The sequence below is a fragment of the Saccopteryx bilineata genome, chromosome X, assembly GCF_036850765.1.
Source record: "Saccopteryx bilineata isolate mSacBil1 chromosome X, mSacBil1_pri_phased_curated, whole genome shotgun sequence".
Taxonomy (NCBI): Eukaryota; Metazoa; Chordata; class Mammalia; order Chiroptera; family Emballonuridae; genus Saccopteryx; species Saccopteryx bilineata.
The window spans coordinates 124,594,216-124,614,042 of NC_089502.1; the positions used below are offsets into that span (position 1 = coordinate 124,594,216).

The window sequence follows — 19,827 nt, forward strand, 5'->3', positions numbered from 1 at the left end:
GATACAACTTTATCAAATTATCTATTGATGGTCACTTGGATTGCTTCTTTAGCATGGTTATTGTAAATAATGCTGCAATGAATATAGGGATGTATATATTCTTTCAAATTAGTGTTTTGGGTTTCTTCAGATATGTACCCAGCTGTGAAATTGTTGGGTCATAAGGTAGTTTTGTTTTTAATTTTTTGAGGTAAATTCACACTGCTTTCCACAGTACACACACCAATCTGCTTTCCCACCAACAGTACATGAGGATTCCCTCTTCTCCATATGTTTGCCAACACTTGTTTGTTGCTTTATTGATGATAGCCATTCTGATAGGTGTGAGGTCATATCTCATTGTGGATTTGATTTCCATTTCTCTGATGTTTAGTGATATTGAGCATCTTTTCATGTCTATAGGCCATCTGTATGAATAGACATATCTTTTAAGAGGCATAATTTAAAACACTACTGGTTGCTTGTTTTATTATTATTTTAAACGTTCTTTGTAAATTCATATACAAGTCATTTGTCAGATATGTGATTTGCAAATATTTTCTCTAAATTTGTGGCTTGATTTATCATTCTTTTAATAGCGTTTTTAGTTGTTTATTATTATTTATTGATTTGAGAGAAAGAAAGAGACAGAGACAGAGAGACAGAGGACATCAATCTTTTCTTGTATGTGCCTTGACTAGGGATCAAACCAGCCAACCTATGCAGCCAGGGCTCTTAATAGTATTTTTAACAGAGCAATTTTTTTTATTTTAATCAAGTCTGACTTATCATTTTTTTATAGATTGTGTTTTTGATCTTGAATCTAAAACTCATTACCACACTCAAAGTCACAAGTTTTCTTCTGTCATTTCTTCTACAAGCTACATAGTTTTGCATATTACATTTACATCTGTAATCTACATTGACTTATTTTTTGTGGAAGGTAGGTTTTTGTGTAAATTTAACTTTTCACCATGTAGATGTCTGATTGTTCTATTATTATTTGTTGACAAAGTTATTTTTTTATTATTTGCCTTTTTTTCCTTTGTCAAACTCTCTTTGAATATCATAGTGTGGGTTCATTTCTGGGCTCCAAATTCTCCCTTTCAATGCTCTATTTGTCTGTTCTTTCACAAACACCATGCTATCTTGATTACTATAGCTTTATATTAATTATTGGAATAGGGTAGTGTGTCTTCAAAATTTGCTCTCCTTTTTTCAGTATTGTGTTAGCTATTCTAGGACCTTTGCCACTCCATATAACTCTTAAAATCAATGTGTCTATGTCTACAAAAATGTTACTGGGATTTTGACAGGGATTGAACGAAATCTACAGATTGTTAGAAATAGTTACATCTTAATAATTGTGCATCTACCAATTCATGAAATGGGAATATTATTCTATTTATTTAGGTCCTCTTGGTAAGTGTTTTTGGAGTTTTATGCAAAGGGACATAGTATATATTTTGTTAGATTTATGTCTAAGTATTTCAATTTTTGTGTAATTGTGAATATTTTTGCTTTTTAAAATTTCTAATTTCAGTTTCATATTGATGATACATAGTAAAGCAATTATATTCTTTTGTTAGTTCCTGGAGGTTTTCTTCATAGATTCTTAGATATTTTCTATGTAGGCAATTGTGTCCACTACAAAAATATATATAATTTTATTTGTCCCTTTTCTATGTGTCTACCTTGTATTTATTTTTATTGCTTATCTGGCACAAGATAAGACTTCCATTATGACTATGAATAGAAGTAATGAGAGGACATCCTTGTTACATTACCAATCTTAAGAGGAAAGTATTCACTCTCTCATCCTCAGGTATAATATTAACTATCAGTTTTTTATACACCCTTTATCAGGTTAAGGAAGTTCCCTACTAATCCTAATTTAAATTTTTTAATATAAATGAGAATTAAAATTTCAAATTGTTTTTCTACATCTATTGACATGATCATTTTTAATTCAGTCGGTTATAAGATGAAATATACTAATTTATTTATAAGTATTCACTTAGGCCTGAATTCTGGAGATTAGCCGTTGGTAATGAGCTATTATTATTATTTTTACATACTGTCAGATTCTATTCACTATTATTTTCTGAGGATTTTTTTTGTTTATGTTCGTGAGAAATATTTGTCTATGGTTTTCTTTTATAATAATATAGTTATTAAGCATTGGGCTTAAGGTTTTGCTGGCTTTGTTAAAAGAATTAAAAATGTTTCTCTTTTCTATTTTCTGAAAAAGATTGAAGGTCATTTGTATTATTTAGTCCTTAAATGTTTAATGGAATTCACTAATAAAACTATGTGGACCTGTGGTAGGAAAAAAATGATTAATTTGAAATATGTTGTAGGAGGAGAGCTCTATGGATCGTACCCTGGGTTGCCAGAACAACAAATAAGTGGGTCCTAGCGCAAATAATTTTTCCTCCAGCGATTCTCTAGGCAAAAATGGCACATCTGAAACTGTCTTACTTTAAAAACATCGTGAAAAGTCAGGGTCCTTTGGAGAAAACAGTAACTGTGAAAAAAATAAATGGAAGCAGGAAAAGAGGAAAACCAAGTATGAGATGGGTTGACTCTGTAAAAGAAACCATAGTTATAAGTTTATAGGAGCTGAGCAGGGCTGTTGAGTACAGGACATGAGAGTGTGGACATCACTCATTCATAGGTTTGCCAGGAGACAGAGCTGACTCAATGGCATACGACACAAGTAAACACTCCTAACAGTTTTGTATATATTCTTCCAGGCTCTCTCATACTTAAAAATTGAGAGGTAACACACACTCTCCTCTGCACCTTGCTTGTTCAAATATCCCAGATGTTTTCATGTGTCTAGACAGTATCCTCATCCTTTTCTAAAGCTACACATTTTCTATTTTGTGGCTGTACCACAGTTTTGTTTTTTAACAAACTCCCTTTGATGAATGTTTGGTGATGATTGACATGATTTGATACTTCTAAATAGATGCAGAAAGTGTGGTGTGTGCATATAGTAGAGTATTATTCAGCCTTGAGAAAGAAATCCTACCATCTGTGACAACATGAATGGACACAAAATACATTATGCTGAGTTTTTCAATGAGTATAAAGTTAATTATACAAAATTAATAACTCCTAGAGATTTGCTGTACAACATATTGCCTATAGCTAACACTACTGAATTATGCTATTAAAAATTTAAGAAAGTAGACCTCATGTTAAGCATTTTTTTAAAGTTTTTATTGATTTTAGAGAGAGAGGAAGGGAGAGAGAACAAGAAAGAGACAGGAACTTTGATCTGTTCCTGTATGTGCCCTGACCGAGGGTAGAACCAGCAACCTCTGCATTTCAGGACGAAGCTCCAACCAACTAAGCCACCTGACCAAGGCATGTTAAGCGTTCTTAACACACACACACACACACACACACACACACAGAGAGAGAGAGAGAGAGAAAGAGAGAGAGAGAGAGAGCGCAAAGGAACACAAGAAAACTTTTGTAGGTGATGGGTATATTTATTGCCTTAATTGTGGTGATGGTATGATTAGTGTATACATAAATCCAAACTCATCAAATTACATTAAATATATACAGTTTTCTGTATATCAATTGTACTTGAGTAAAGCTGTAAAAAAAAATACTATCTGGGCCTAGTGATTCCTTTCATGGGGAAGGTTTTAATTTATTGATTTAATTTGCTTGATGTATAATTTTATGAAATTTTGCCACTTATATACATTTTTGGAACTACCATTACAATCAAAGTACAGACTGCTTCAATACTCCAAAGAAATACACTGGTATGCACCTCCCCAAACCCTATCCCTTGGAAACACTCATCTTTTCTTGGAGGTATCTTTTTCAGGTCTTTGAATAAAATTATAATTTTGTAATTTTGAGATTTTATAAAAGTGGAATCATACAGTAATCCTTGGATATTGGTACTTTTCACTGAGGAAAATGCCCTTGAGATGCATCCAAGTTGTTGCTTGTATTAATAATCTGTTCCTTGTTATTGCTGAGTTGCATTCCACTGTATGGATGGACTACAGTCTGCTGATTCAATCACCTGTTGACGGATATTTGGATTGTTTCCAGTTTTTTTGCCTATTGCAAATAAAACCGTTATGAACAGTTTTCCTTTCTCTGAAGCAATTACTCGAAAGGAAATTGTTGGGTCTCATGGCTAGGAGTGTGTTTAATTTTATAGAAAGCTGGTAGATTGTTTTCTAAAGAGCCTGGAACATTTTACATTCCCACTAATTTACACTTCCCTAAAGGATAGTGATGCTAAACAACTTTCCATTTGCTTATTTGCCATCCATATATCCTCTTTGGTGACATATGTGTTCAATCCTATGCCTTTTAAATTCTTTAACTATTTTTTTTCTAGCTTAATGTTGAGTTTAAACGTAGGTGTACTAACCTTAAACGTAGACCAGATAAGGTTGCCAGGTTAGCCCAGGAAAAGAAATCACTTGAGTCCAAGCATGCTCACATAGCAGTATCGACTCTAACTAAATTCATAGCATTTCAAATATAGCAATGAACAAATAGTTGTAGTTAAATAATGTAAAGATATTATAACATTATAAAAAAATGGTCATTTTGAATTTTTCTGTTAATATATAGATTTGAACATAAAATACATTTCATCATATCTAGGGTGGATGAAAGTCTTTGGAAAAATATTTAACACCAATTCATGGTAAAAAGTTTCAGCAAAATAGTTTTGGAAGAGAATTTCCATTTCCTAAAACTTACAGTAAATTCACATACATGTGAAATGTTACAGGCATTTCCACTGAAGTCATGATAAAGACACAGGTAATATACCATATCTACTATTTAAAAGTGGAATGGAATACATAACTAGAGAAATAAAAGTGTCAAAATAAATAAAAGGAAAGAATATTGAAAAGACAGAGATAGTAAATGGTGACAATATGATCCCCTAATTAAAAAACGCAAAGGAGCCAGTACACAAAATTCTCAAATGAATAGAAGACTCCAAAAGCTATTGTATAAAAGATTACTATGCCACGCCAAAATCAGGTGCCTAGCCACACAAAAGCAGTAACTATATAATTAAGTTAATTAATAGAAAATATACCAATAACAGCAGCAGAAATATCCAAATTTTATCTTTAAAAATGTACTGAGAGCCTTAAGAAGTCCAAAATAAATACAGGAGTACAGTACTTTATTCATGAGTAAAAGAGTATTGTCAAGATGTCAATTCTCCTTAAATTATTTACAAATTTACTACTTGTTCTGGACTGGATTTTGTCCCCTGTCCCCAATTCATAAATTGAAACCCTAATTCCCATTGTGCCTATATGTCTTAATCTAGAACTGGTGTGTGGACATTCCCTGAAGAACTGAGACAGGTGTGTAGCCTGAGAGAGACATATGACAGGATTGGTTGGAGGAAAGATTTGAAGGTTCAAATCTTGTTTTGAACACTGTGACCCAGGACAGTGAATTTCTTCTGCTTCATGGAAGGAATCCAAAGCGGCTCTTCAGAGCCTGCATGCCAGGACCATGGGATAATATCAAGAGGGCACGAAACATTAAGGTTGACATGGTGAAGTATGTCATCAAAAATTAGAAGCAGAACTTCCATAAAATCTTCAAGAAAGCCTCTGAGCTAGTGGTGCTGGCCTTGCATCAGTGTGAAGGAAGTTGACCCTACCAGGCAGTGCTATGTCTCTGTCAGCAAATTCCATCAAGCCTGTAATAGGAGGCTGAGGGGTTAGAACAAGCCCAAGGTGGGCTTCCTCACAATAATCCTCTGTCTGATCTTCATGAAGGGCAACTGTGCCACTGAGGAGGAGATCTGGGTTGCCCTTAATGTGGTGGGCATACATGCTGGAAAGAAGCACATCATCCATGGGGAGCCCAAGGAGCTCATCACTCAAGATATGGTGTAGGAGAGATACCTGGATTATGGCCAGGTGCCCGACAACAATCTTCCATGCTACGAGTTCCTGTGGAGGCCAAGAGCCCATGTTGACACCAGCAAAATGGAAATCTTGGAGTTCTTAGGCAAGCTTCATGAGACCGACCCCAGTGCCTTCCCAACCCTTCCCACTCTGGTATGAAGAGGCTTTGAGAGATGAGAAAGAGAGGGCCTGAGCCAGATTTGCAACTGTGAATCATATTGGCACCCTGGCCAGTGTGCTTTCCAGGGTCAAATTCAAGAGCTTCTCCCACATGTATTGAAATCTGAAACATTTTCCTTACTTTTTGATGAAGTAGTGGGGGCTTAGGCGGTGCAGGACGGAACATAGTGCATACCGTATCTGTGCTCCTGTTCTATATTAACTACTTGTGGCTTTACCTTATTGTTGAACATTTTCAAGTGCTTTTCTTTAAAGAAAATTTAATTAGCTTCGGATTCTAGTGTATGAATGGTATTGGTCACACATTTAATGTTGTTTATGAAGCTTAAGAGTAAGAGTTTTGCTATTTTACCAAGGAAATGTGCTAACCTTACATCTTATTTAGTGACCTGAAATAACATAGCATTAGAAATGTCATTTCCTTAGAAATGTGAAAGAAACTAGCAGTAAAAGAGTTGGAATAAAAAAATAGAGAAAAAAAGTAAAATATATTTAATTATTTTCCCCTTATTCCTTGTATCCTGCTGTTTATAAAATAAAAGTTGTATGACTGCACTTGCTTTGTTCATCAAAGTATATAAGAGAAATTAAATCATAATGAATTGTTTACTGCCTTTTTTTATTCCTCGAACTTTAGTTGAGCATTTGCTCCTTGGTAGGCTCTGTGGTGGTAGGGCGGGTAATAAGAAAAAGAAGATGGAGTCACTGATTCTAGAATGATCAAGGCGCGAAGCAGCTACCATAAAGGAAGATGCTGAAGTACTAAGACTAAAATACAAGTGAAAAGTGCTATGAGGAGGGGAGATGTGTTCCTGATGAGAGTAGTCAAGTGTAAATGTCCCAAGGGAAGACAATTTGGGGCCTTGGGAAGCCTCAAGTCCTTGAATGGAAGATAATTTTATTTATTTGTTTATTGTTTGTTTGCTTGCTTATTTTTAATTCCAATGGCTCTTACCTCATGGGAGGGTGTGAAGGTGGTGAGCATGAGCCAGACCCTTGGATGTCGAGTCTCATTTTTGAGGCGCTAAGCCTCCAAATAACTACATTTAGCAGTTACTTTGGGATCATGGATAAACCACACAGAAATCTCCACCTGGGGCAAGGTGAAAGTCACCCTGTGCTTTTGTCCCAGTGCAGGAAGACACAGTGCACAGAATAGGCATTGTGGCTCTATCACCTCCAGTGAATTTCCCATCAATAAAAGTATTCCTTCCTCAAGGTGGGATGCCAAGAAGCCACTGTGCTGGCCCTCTTTGACCTGGGCTGGGAGAAATAGAGTGTGGTCCATAAAAAGGACATTTTAACTAGGTTATCTTGAGTAAAATATAGCAAACCCTTAGAGAGGATGTGATTTTACTAAGGGTTAAATTAATGAAAACAAGGGTAATTTGGGCCATAAGGAGCTGGGAGGGAGGAAAGGAGCTGCTTTTTGACACACATTTTAAGAGCTTGATGTTACATATGGGTGAGGAGGATTCCCCACCATGCACATTAAATACTGTTCTTTAAGAATTGTGATTTGCTAAGGTACTTGTTCTTACTAAGCAAAATTTCCGACTGACTTGCTATTCCGTGTCTTATAGCACTGCATATTCTCAGACATCTCCTGGACCAACACAACAACAAAACGTAACAAAACAAAAAACTCCCAAATCTCAGCAGGACAGTTGGTCTTATCTGGGATCAAAAAAACCATAGCAATCATTGTCATTCTTTACAATCTCAGTGCACACCAGTTACTGTATCAAATGATTTTTATACATGACACACATTCCAGCAGTCTGAGGAGCAAGGACGAATGAAGCCCACTTCCTTGATGCGGAATGCAAGAATCAGAGTTTGGTAAGGTGCCGAAACACACAGCTAGTGAGTGACAGAGCTCAAGTATCAGTTCCTCTTGAACCCACACTGCTCCACTCCTCTCAACCCTGTGTCTAATCATCCATTTCTCTTCTATTTCATGATGTTTTCCAGGCAATAAGAAGAAAAAGACTGACGAAAGTACTAAGAGCAGGTCTAAAGAAGAAAGATGATGGTGAGAATCAAACACAACTTGGAGATTGCCTTGGGGCTTCATTTGCCTAGGGTCCTCCTTCCCTTCCACCCCAGGGTTCCTTGAGAGCTGGCTCTACCCTGGGCCCTGCACAACTGTCCAATCCCAGCCCTTTCCTGCATTATAGCATCCTTCCCCTGGGTCTTCTCAGTGTGCCTTCTATCCAGACTGGAACCTGTCCTGCCAGCCAGCTCTTCTCTGCATCCTCTTCTGCAGGCTGCGCCCTGCTCCTCATCGAACACAGCTGATGTCCCCTGTCCTTCCCGACTTCGAGTATCCCAGCTTCCTGCAGATTCCATCCTTCACTGTGGACCCTACTGAGAGCAGCAGCCCCTTCCACACAATTATTTACTCCAGACAATGAAGTTTAGAGACTGTTAGATTCAGGGAGTACTGAGCCTGACAAAGAGTGTAACTATTGAAGGAACAGGGAGTGCTGCAAAGAGTGTAACTATTGAAGGAACAGTAAGTGCTGATATGGTTCCTGTGAGGCTGGGAACAAAGAAGGTCAGAGACCCTTATCAGAAGTTTAGGTTTGAAATTCACCACTAAGCTAAAACCGGCCCCTGTTGCTATGGCGGCCCCTGTTGCTATGCTGCATGTGACTTCCCTAGCCAATAGCTAAACTGCCACATCTGCTTCTGTACTATGCTTACTCACTTAGGATATATAAGGGCCTGGCTGTAAGCTCCAGGTGCGGCTTCCCTTTTGCAGCTCCTTGTGGGCACGGTGTCTCCAGACATCTCGGGAATTCACCCCTGCACAGGTTAAACTGGCCAATAAAGTAACATCTTAACTCCTGAAAGTCTCCGACGTTTGTTCTCATACCCGGTGGATGCTACAGAGACCTCTTCATGTCCTCTGGTTAAATCCAGAACATTTTCAGGGTGTTTTCAAATCTGTTGATGACTAGTCTGATTTGGCACAGAATCTACTGGTTCTTGGGATAGAACCCTGAAATTACAGAGGAGGTTTTAGAAACTACCCTGATATTTTCAGTAGAATTTTTTTTTTCTGAAGCTGGAAATGGGGAGAGACAGTCAGACAGACTCCCGCATGCGCCCAACTGGGATCCAACAGGCACGCCCACCAGGGGCAACACTCGGCCCACGAGGGGGCGATGCTCTGCCCCTCTGGGGCATCACTCTGTTGCGACCAGAGCCACTCTGGCGCCTGGGGCAGAGGCCAAGGAGCCATTCCCAGCGCCCGGGCCATCTTTGCTCCAATGGAGCCTCAGCTGCAGGAGGGGAAGAGAGAGACAGAGAGGAAGGAGAGGGGGAGGGGTGGAGAAGCAGATGGGCGCTTCTCCTGTGTGCCCTGGCCGGGAATCGAACCGACACTCTACCGCTGAGCCAACCGGCCAGGGCTGCAGTAGAATTTCAATGGACTGAATTGTTTGTTATTTGAAATTGGCCACTCAGTTCATATATCAATAAAATGAATTTACCTTATTGGCAAAATCACAGCCTCCTCCATAAAAAGCAGATGAGAAAAGATCATGGAAACTACTCTGTAAAACAACATCTACATACACAGAATTTCTCAAACCCAGCAGTCCTTCCAGGCGATAGACAATGGCTCCTTGGCACACATGCTATCTTTGATAAGGAAAGTAAAATTCAACATTCTTCCACTGTCACTTGTCTCTCTGTTTTCCCCAAGAGAAATTTTGGTTTTAGGTCATAGTGCAAAGTCTTATTACCCCAAACTTCTAAAAGTAAAGATAAATCACAGTTATCTTTCCATACTATATTTTTCCAAAATTCACCCATCTCAGAATTAACCACAATTAAAATTTTGTGGTTTAAATTTTTTTATTTTTCAATTACACTTGACATTCAATATTATTTTATATTAGTTTCAGGTGTACAGCACAGTGGTTAGACATTTATATAATTTACCAAGTGATTCCCCTCAAGAATCTAGTAGCCACCTGGCACCATACATAATTATTACAATATTATCAGCAATATTCTCTATGCTGTACTTTATTTACACCCCTGCGACTATTTTGTAACTAAAAAAAAATTGTGTTATTTTAAAATTTATTCTAGATTTTCACTTACATAAATGTGTTATAAAAATACCTTGTGAGTTTTTAACATACATGCATAATAGTGTATATAGTGTTCTGTCTCTTCCCTTCTCACTAAAATGAATGCAGGATCTTTCCATGAAAGTACATATGGATCCATCTCACTTGTTTAACTACTTTCTAGAATTCTAAAATGTGTATGTGCCCTCATCATTAATTTAACCATTTTCCTCCTGATGCGTACATATGGAGATTCTTTACTATTTGTTACTGTGATTAATAGGACTGAAATCAACATCATTGACATGAATTTTTGGGAAGATATGTATGTTTTCTTATAGGAAAGACAGCAAAGGGCTCATTGGATTAAAGTAGTAAAACTGTGATGATTCTAAACTTTTATAAATATTGTTGAAATTATGTTCTAATAAAGCTGTACTGATTCATATTCTCATATAGTAATGTCTGTAAATAATTTACACTCTCACAGGCATTTCATTTTATCAGTCTTTTAAATTTTGGTCAACTTTTTGGGTGAAAATGTATTGTCTCAGTTATTTTAATTTCCCTCCTTTCTAAGTAGATTGAGCAGAAAATTAACTTAATCTCTCATCCAGAGAAAGCAGGATTTCTTCAGTGATGCCTTGACTACCAAAATTCCTCTGGGCATGCTTTAGCATTCTGAAATGTCAATAACATTTTTTTTTTACTTTGAGAAAGAAGGATTTGATCAGAATGACTAGGTACCAGGGAATGGATTCACACAGAGCACCAGCAGCTAGTGAGGAATATCAGGAGGACTCAGGAAGAGAACAAGAGAGCAATGAGCAGAAGTAATAGATGAGAGGGGCCATGAAGTCCAGAGAGCACAGGCCTCTGAAGGTCAGGATTCCATGACACAACCTTTATCTAACTGCTATACAGTGGTTGTAAATATTTTAGATGTGGGACATTTTATTTCAATTTAAACCTTTCTCAGAAATCCAACCCATGATTTGAAGGCAGGTAAGTCTGGATGAAGAAAGGACTGTAAGCCCATTGTCCTGCCTACTCAACACCTGTTCATCCCTCTCAGGGCAGTGGGCTCTGAAACCAAAACAACTCTGGGGTTCCCTAAGCACTACTAGGAAAGGTGGGAGTTGGAAAACCCTTCTATTACCCTTCCGGGTCTTGCTTTTAAGCTTTGGTTGTTGGGATCAAAGCAGTACTTAGTGTTTGGCTAAATTTGCCTCACCATGGAGGAAAACACTTCTGAGTATTGTTCCTGATGGTCCATGGATTCTGTGATTTTCCACTCTGGTAGGAACAAGAACTATTGCCAGTCTTGTGTGAACGCTGGAGTTTATGTGGCTCTCATCTCCCTGGTACTTTGTCTTGTGAACTATGTCCACCATGGCTTTCCCAAATTCCAAGCTCCATCTCTACAACTCAGGGAAATGGTAAGCTCCCGTTTGCAGGAAGGTCTAGAAATTCTCTTAAGGCAGCAAGCTGGGCAATCACAGGGTTCACTTCTCGTTTCCCAAATCTCCGGGATCATTATTCCTCATTATCTGATGTAGTGTCTTACAAACCAATGTTTCATATATATTTCACCTCTATTGTTTTTGTTGTCATTATAATTTCTTGCAGGAGAGTAAATAAAGCCCTTGCTGCTAATTTTTACTAGAAGCAAAACTTACCTCTTAAAATTTTGTATAAGTGGATCCATACAGTTTGTTTCCTTTGTGTCTGACTTCTTTTACTTAGCATAATGTTTTTGAGTTTCATCCATGTTGCATCATGTAAAAGAAGTTTCGTCTTTATTTATTGAGCAATACTTCTTTATTGAGTAGTATTCCATGGTATAAGAATTCCAATTTCTTTACACATTCATGAGATGGTCCTTTGGATTGTTTCCAATTTTTATCTATTATAAATAGATGTGATATCAATATCCATGTACAAGCTGTTTTGCAGACATATGTTTTCATTAGAAAAATTTTAGAAGTAGAATTTCTGAGTCTTAATGTAGGTGTATATTTAATTTTATGAGAGACTGCTAGAACATTCCAGACTGGTTGCAACATTTTACACTCAAACAAACAATGTATATGCATTTTTGGTTGCTTCACATTCTCACTAACATTTTGTGACATCAATCTTTTTATTTGTAGCCACTCTAGTGGATAAATGGTCTTGTTTTACTGTGATTTTAATTTGAATGCATCTGATGGGCTTAAATAATTTTTAAAGAGCTTATTGGCCATTTATTTGTCTTTCTTCATGAAGTGCCCTTATAGATTTTTGCCCATTTATGTTAGTTTTTCTTTCTTTTTACTGTTGAGCTGTTGAACTTGTTTATATATTCTGGATATAAATCCTTTGTCAAACATATGAATTGTTTATGTCTTATATAAGTTGCTGACTTGCTTATTAATTTTCATTATATTTTTTCTTCAGTAGATTTTAAAAATTTTGTTTTACATTTTTTTCTTTTATTGTTAGTATTTTCTCACTTTTATGTAAGAATTCTTTGACTACTTCAACCTCATGAAGGTATTCTCCTATGTTGTCTATTAGAAACTTTAAGTTTAGCTACAAGTTTTAGGTCTATGATCCAACACAAATTAATTTTTTTATATTAAGTCAGGTAATGGTCAAGGTTTATGGTCATCTAGTTCCAACTCATTTGTTGAAAAGATTTTCATGTCTTCATTAAATTTATTTACTACTTTGGTTGAAAATGAATTGATCATATAATTATGATTCTCTTTCTGGATTATTTATTCTGTTTCACTAATGCACTTGCCTGTCTTTAGGACATTCACTGACTTTATTACTGTATCTTAATCATAAATATTGAAGCTAGCCTGACCAGGCAGTGGTGCAGTGGATAGAGCATCAGACTGGGATGTGGAGGACCCAGGTTCGAAACCCCGAGGTCACCAGCTTGTGCATGAGCTCATCTGGTTTGAGCAAAGCTCACCAGCTTGAGCCCAAGGTTGCTGGCTTGAGCAAGAGGTCACTCCGTCTGCTGTAGCCCCCTGGTCAAGACATATATGAGAGAGCAATCAGTGAACAACTAAGGTGCCACAATGAAGAATTGATGCTTCTTATCTCTCTCCCTGTCTGTCTGTCCTTATCTGTCCCTCTCTCTGACTCTCTCTGTCTCTGTCACAAAAAAAAAAAACCCACAACATTGAAGCCAAATGGTATACATACACTTACTTTGTTTTACTTTTTCAAGATTCACTAGCTAACACATTTCCTTTTACTTTCAATATAAATTTTAGATTCTGCTTGTTGATTTCTGTAAGAAAAATCATCTGTAATCTTAATAAGGGTTATTCTGAATCTCTGGAATGATTTTGTTTCTTCTTCTTGTAGTTTCAATTTCCCTGTTGAAATATTAACTTGTTCCTTCTGTATGTCTGTGTTTCCCTTTAAATCCTTGGGCACATTTATAATAGGTGTTTTAAAGTCTTTGTCTTGGCCTGGCCTGTGGTTCAGTGGACAGGACGTCTGCCCAGCATATGGACATCCTGGGTTCGCTTCCCAGTCTGGGCACCCAGGAGAAGCAATCATCTGCTTCTCCCATCTTCCCTCTCCCAATTCCTCCCTCTGCTATTTTTCTTCTTTTTCTCTTCTTCTTCTTCTCCTGCAGGCAGTGGCTCGGTTTATTCATCGACCCCTATCAGAGTGCATGTGGGAGTCTGCCTCACTAACTCCCTTCCTCCCACTTAAAAAAAGTCCTTGTCTGCTATTTTCATGATAGCTGATTTTTCTCCTGATTACAAGTTATATTTCCCCTTATATGGGTTATATTTTCTTGCTTCCTAACATACCTAGTTTTTTTAATGGTATTTTAGGCATCATGGATGCTAAATTGTGAATGTTTAGGTTTTATTTTTCTTAATAAAAGTTTAGGCAAGAGTTAATTCATTTACTTGTCATATTGTTCCTTTTGAAGCCTATTTTCAAGCTTTGTTAGGATGGTCTATTTTAGCCAATATTCTTGAACTGCATTTAAACTATTCCTTACACTTGTCTGAGACTTCACTGAATAACTTTGGGTGTTCAAAGAGAACTTTCCTTTCAGGTTCTTCCATACTTACAAATGTCCTAGCCACGTTTGTTATCCAATAGTTTTTCAGCTCACTGCTCTCAGTACTGTTTTTTTAAATTCCCCTGGTAATTGTTCTTTGCCTAACCTCATGGAATCGTACCTTTCATGTGAACAGCTTAATATTCAGTAAAAGACCCAAGAAAACCCTTCAGCAGGTTTCTAGAGCATTAACTCAACCCAGTTTTCTTCTCTTTAACAACTTGCTTTGCAAATTTCAGCAGAGTTTGAGAATACACAAATTCTGATCACTGTGTCTTCAGTTCAGTGGGTCCACTGTGCTCTCTTTTGGCTTATCGTCACTGAACTACAGTATAGACATTGCCTCCAAACAGAAATACAGAGTGATTTGGGCAGCATACCTCCTTTGTTTTCCTGCTTCTAGGAATCATAATCTTGTTCTGCCTATTTTTCCCACTGTCACTTTATATATTCCGTGTATTTTAAAAGTTGTTTATAATAACCAGAAGTGCAAGTACTCCTGAATTTTTTTATAATAGCAATTTTTTTCCAACATTTTATTTCAAATTACTTTTAGATTTATAGAAAAGTTGCAAATATGAGACAGTTTCAATATATTCCTCACCTGATCTATTCCAATGTTATCTTTGATAACTATTGCCAGAACCACAAAATTAGCATTGCCTTAATGATATTAACCAAATTAACTACCTCATGCAAACTTCACCATTTTCCCACTATCATTTCCATTTATTTATTTATTTATTTATTTATTTATTTATTGGTATTTTTCCAAAGTTAGAAATAAAACCTTTTAGGTTCTGAAATTTCTAGATTCCTGTTTTTTCCCTAAATGCCATCATCTGCTGCTCTAGTTTCCTAAGGTATTCATTGGTTAGTTCTTTACCATGGGAACCGAATAACTCTGTGATATCATTTTCATTGATTTCCAACTGCAGTTGATTACCAGTAGCCCTTATGGTGCTCTGTTAGTAAGTACAAGTTGCATGTAAGTTGGGTATTTGTAATTTGGGAACTTACTGTACATACCTATTTTTATATTTGTGAGTATACAATGAGTTTATTCTGATATCACAGATTCTAATTCAACACTTCAATAATCATTTTATTCTTCCCATTTGTTTTATTTAGAATTTCTTTCTCCAACAATAGAACTCTTAGTTTTATTATTTACAACTTATTTATTCAATTCTTGTACATACATAAATTAGTTTCAGAATGTCTTATGAATACTTTTATGAGAAAAACATTTACTGGCTATAATAGAACTTGTGCAGAGTTTTTAAAATATTTTTTAAATAGTAAAATCATTTTCTAATTTGTTTTTATTTACTGATTTTAGAAAGAGAAGAAAGGGGAGAGAGAGAGAGAGAGAGAAAGAAATATTAATGTTTCTATATGTGCCTTGACCAGGGACCAAACCTGCAACCTTTGAATATCAGGACAATGCTCTAGCCAACCAAGATATCTGGTCAGGGTCACAGTTCTTTAATCTTTATTCTTTCATACCTATTTAAGTTACTGTTTTTTTTTTTAAGTTATTTAGGATAGTTCTTTTCTCCTTACCTATAGTGTGGTTATGCTATTGATTTTTATTACAGATAATTTAATTTGTTAATGTTTGTATCTCATATTTTGTCCCATATCCTTATTGTTTTAAATGTTCATTTATTTATTGCTTTATATAAGATAATCAGAAGAAAAATGAAAACAAAGGAAAAACTAAAATTATTTTATTTTATATTTTTACTATATTTCTTCCCCTGTGAACCTTTCTACATTAACTTAATTTTTAGAGCAGTACATATAAACAGTAGATAGACAGCTTTGCAAGTATTGTCTAATGATATATATTATGTGACAGAGACAGAGAGAGGGACAGATATGAACAGACAGACAGGAAGGGAGAGAGATGAAAAACATCAATTCTTTGTTGTGGCACCTTAGTTGTTCATTGATTGCTTTCTCACATGTGTCTTAACTGGGAGGCTACCACAGACTGAGTCATCCCTTGCTCAAGCCAGCGACCTTGAGCTCAAGCTGATGAGTCTTGGTCATGCTAGATGAGCCCATGCTCAAGCTGGCAACTTTGGGGTTTTGAACCTGAGTCCGCCGCATCCCAGTTCAATGCGCTATCAACTGCACCACCGCTTGGTCATATATTTTAAATTTTCTATTGAGCCTGACCTGTTGTGCACAGTGGATTAAGTGTCGACCTGGAACACTGAGGTTTCCAGTTCGAAGCCCTGGACTTGCCAGGTCAAGGCACATATGGGATTTTTTTTTACTTTTATTAATTTTTAGAGAGGAGAGAGAATGAGAGAGAGAGAGAGAGAGAGAGAGAGAGAGAGAGAGAGAGAAGGGGGAGGGAGGAGCAGGAAGCATCAACTCCCATATGTGCCTTGACCAGGCAAGCCCAGGGTTTTGAACTGGCGACCTCAGCATTTCCAGGTCGACGCTTTATCCACTGTGCCACCACAGGTCAGGCCACATATGGGATTTGATGCTTACACCTCCTCCCCCCTTGTCTCTCTGTCTCTCCTCTCTAAAATGAATAAATTAATTAATTAGTTAGTTAATTAATTAATCTTAAAAGTAAACAAATATTCTATTGATTAGGGAACTGTTCACTCTACTTTATTCTAATAATAATGTCATTTTTTAAAAAGCTTATTGAACTATCAAAAACAAACAATAAAAGCATATTGAACTATAACAGTGAAGCACTTAAGCGTTATCTATTGGTTCTTCTACTTTATCTCTACCCATAAACTCTAGTAAACCAAATCTGATTGGTTTTAACTGCCATTTATTAATGGCAGCATTTCTTAGTCAAGTATTTGTTTCTATTTATTATTTGTCAACAGACATTATCATACTTATAATACATATGAATGTACCATAGGTGCTACTGGTCATAAGAATGTACCAAAAATATATATCCTGATATTTACATTAGAAAAATGTGTCTCTGTTTTATACATTCCAGAGGTGTTTTGTTTATTCAGGTGAATGGCTCATAATTATTCACTTTTTCCCACATACTACTTCACATACAACTAAAATGTTTCAGATTGCTGCACATACCAGAGTTTGACTTGATCATATGCATTGGGTTTAATTCTTGAAAGCAAGGAACTTAGTGTCTCCATATGGCCATTAAAACCAGCTGAAGCACAACTATTTGTCATGAAGTTGATGATGGGTCCTTTACTGCTTGTGTCATTTTTTAAATTATTGTTGCCAAGTAACTGAAAAATTCATTCAGTATTGCTAAGGATAAGACCTCTCACTATTAAGAAGAAAAAGATGACAGCCTGTTGTGTGAACAATAGGGAAACTACCCTTATCATTCCCGGCACAAACACTTCATCACTAAGGGTGCATCTTTACAAAAAAAAAAACAAAAACTGAAAAATTTCCACAAAATATTCTGTGCCTGTTCACTGACATGAAACTTTTAGAGCTTTTAAGGAAAAAAAAATATTAACTTGCAGAAAAAATGGAAATAAAATCCAGAAAATGTAGTACACATATGTCTTTACCAAATAGTTTGTATCTAAAAGCTCCACATTAGGAGAGATAGAAGGAGTTATTGTTAGCACATGGCTTCTTGCCCTACTTAGGTAATTCCAACATAATAAGCCTCCTCCCACTGTGTTGTAAAGGTTAAAGAGTCTCTGGTTCTATCAAAAGTCAAATGTGATTATTGTGAAAAGAAGAGAACAGGACTGCACATTCTTTATGTGTAACTATGTAGCCTCTTGAGATATAATGTCCTTGTGTAACTGTGTACTCTCTCAAGATATAATGTCCCATTTAAAATATTTGTTGCATGAACGTCAAAGAAAAGTATCAGATGATAAAATAGTATCAGTAGCTCAACTCTGAAAAATAGCTTTTAAAAATGGAGGCCTATGGAAACACAGATATTAAGCTCTTTCAAAATATATCTTAGCGCCCTGGCCAGTTGGTTCAGCAGTAGAGCCTCGGCCCAGCATGTAGATGTCCTGGGTTTGATTCCATGAAATCCAGGGCACCCAGGAGAAGCATGCATCTGCTTCTCCACCCTTCCCCTTCTCCTTCCTCTCTCTCTCTCTTCCCTTCCCACGTCCAAGGCTCCATTGGAGCAAAGTTGGCCCTGGCACCGAGGATGACTCCATGGCCTCAGCTTCAGGCACTAAAATGGCTCCAGTTGCAGCAGAGCAATGCCCCAGAGGGGCCAAGCATTCCCCCCTGGTGGGTATGCTGGGTGGATTCTGGTCAGGCGCATGTGAGAGTCTGTCTGTCTGCCCACTCCAGCTTCTCACTTCGGAAAAAAATACAAAAAACAAAACAAAAAAAACACACGTATCTTAGCATTCCACACAGATTCCTCCAAGAATAAAATTACTGACAAACTCTTATCTACCATTTAATCCCTTTTTATAAGTATTTTTTTTTCATATTACATGGGAATGTAGAAAATTCATACTTTTAGACTTCATGACTTAGATTTTGTTAAAAGTTGGAGATGATCTTGCTTTGTTGTTGAATGAACCATTGATGTGTATATTTTATTATATAATAAACAAGTAAAGAATACTATAAGCGCCTGACCTGTTGTGGCGGAGTGGATAAAGCGTCGACCTGGAACGCGGAGGTAGCCGGTTCAAAACCCTGGGCTTGCCTGGTCAAGGCACATATGGGAGTCCTGCTCCTCCTTCCCCCCTTCTCTCTCTCTCTCTCTCTCTCTCTCTCTCTCTCTCTCTCTCTCTCTCCCCCCTGTCTAAAAATTAATAAAAGAAAATTTTAAAAAAAGAATACAATAAGTGCTTAAGATGTACACCAAAACTGTGTTCCTCTTCAATGTGCATATTTACCTTTAAAAGTTTCTATGTGTTAAAAAATACTGAAATCTTGAAATCTTTATTCATAAACCTTTTCAGGGAAAGATTCCCAACCCCTCTAAAAAGGAACTTGAATATCACATGCTGCTTTATTATCAAATACTTTAATAAATATATAATACAGTATTTCCAAAAGTAACTCAAACTATTTGTTGTAAGTATGATGAATACAAATTAATTCTTCCATTCCCTTTGCATATTTAAGTACACATTCTTATACATAAACCATTATTTTTTTTAAAAAACTGTACTTTTTAAACCAATTTAATGTGGTATTATTACCATATAAAAAGCCTTATTTATCTACTTTTATTTTTTTCACTTTTTATTTTTTGATTAGAGTTTATATTCAATATCATTTTGTATTAGTTCCAGGTGTACAGCATAGACAACCATATGCTTTACAAAGTGAAAAGCTTTACTTATTTAATGTCCAAAACTTAATGAGTTTAAAAATGAATATACACCTATGAAATCATCACCACGATTTATGCCTAAATCTATCCATCAGCTCCAAAAGTTTTGTACCACCCTTTTATTTATTAATATTGTTATTAGTATTTTATGATAAGAATGCTTAACATAAGATTGAACTTCTTTGCAAACTTTTAAGTATACAATACAGCATTATTGACTATAGGCAATATGCTGTACATACCTTCTAGGACATACCT

The 19,827-nt window shown here is 36.4% G+C and overlaps 1 pseudogene; it reads left to right on the forward strand.

Moving 5' to 3' along the window:
• Window positions 1-5,500: 5,500 nt before the first annotated feature.
• On the forward strand, window positions 5,501-8,509 carry LOC136317838 (melanoma-associated antigen B18-like; annotated as a pseudogene).
• Window positions 8,510-19,827: the final 11,318 nt, after the last annotated feature.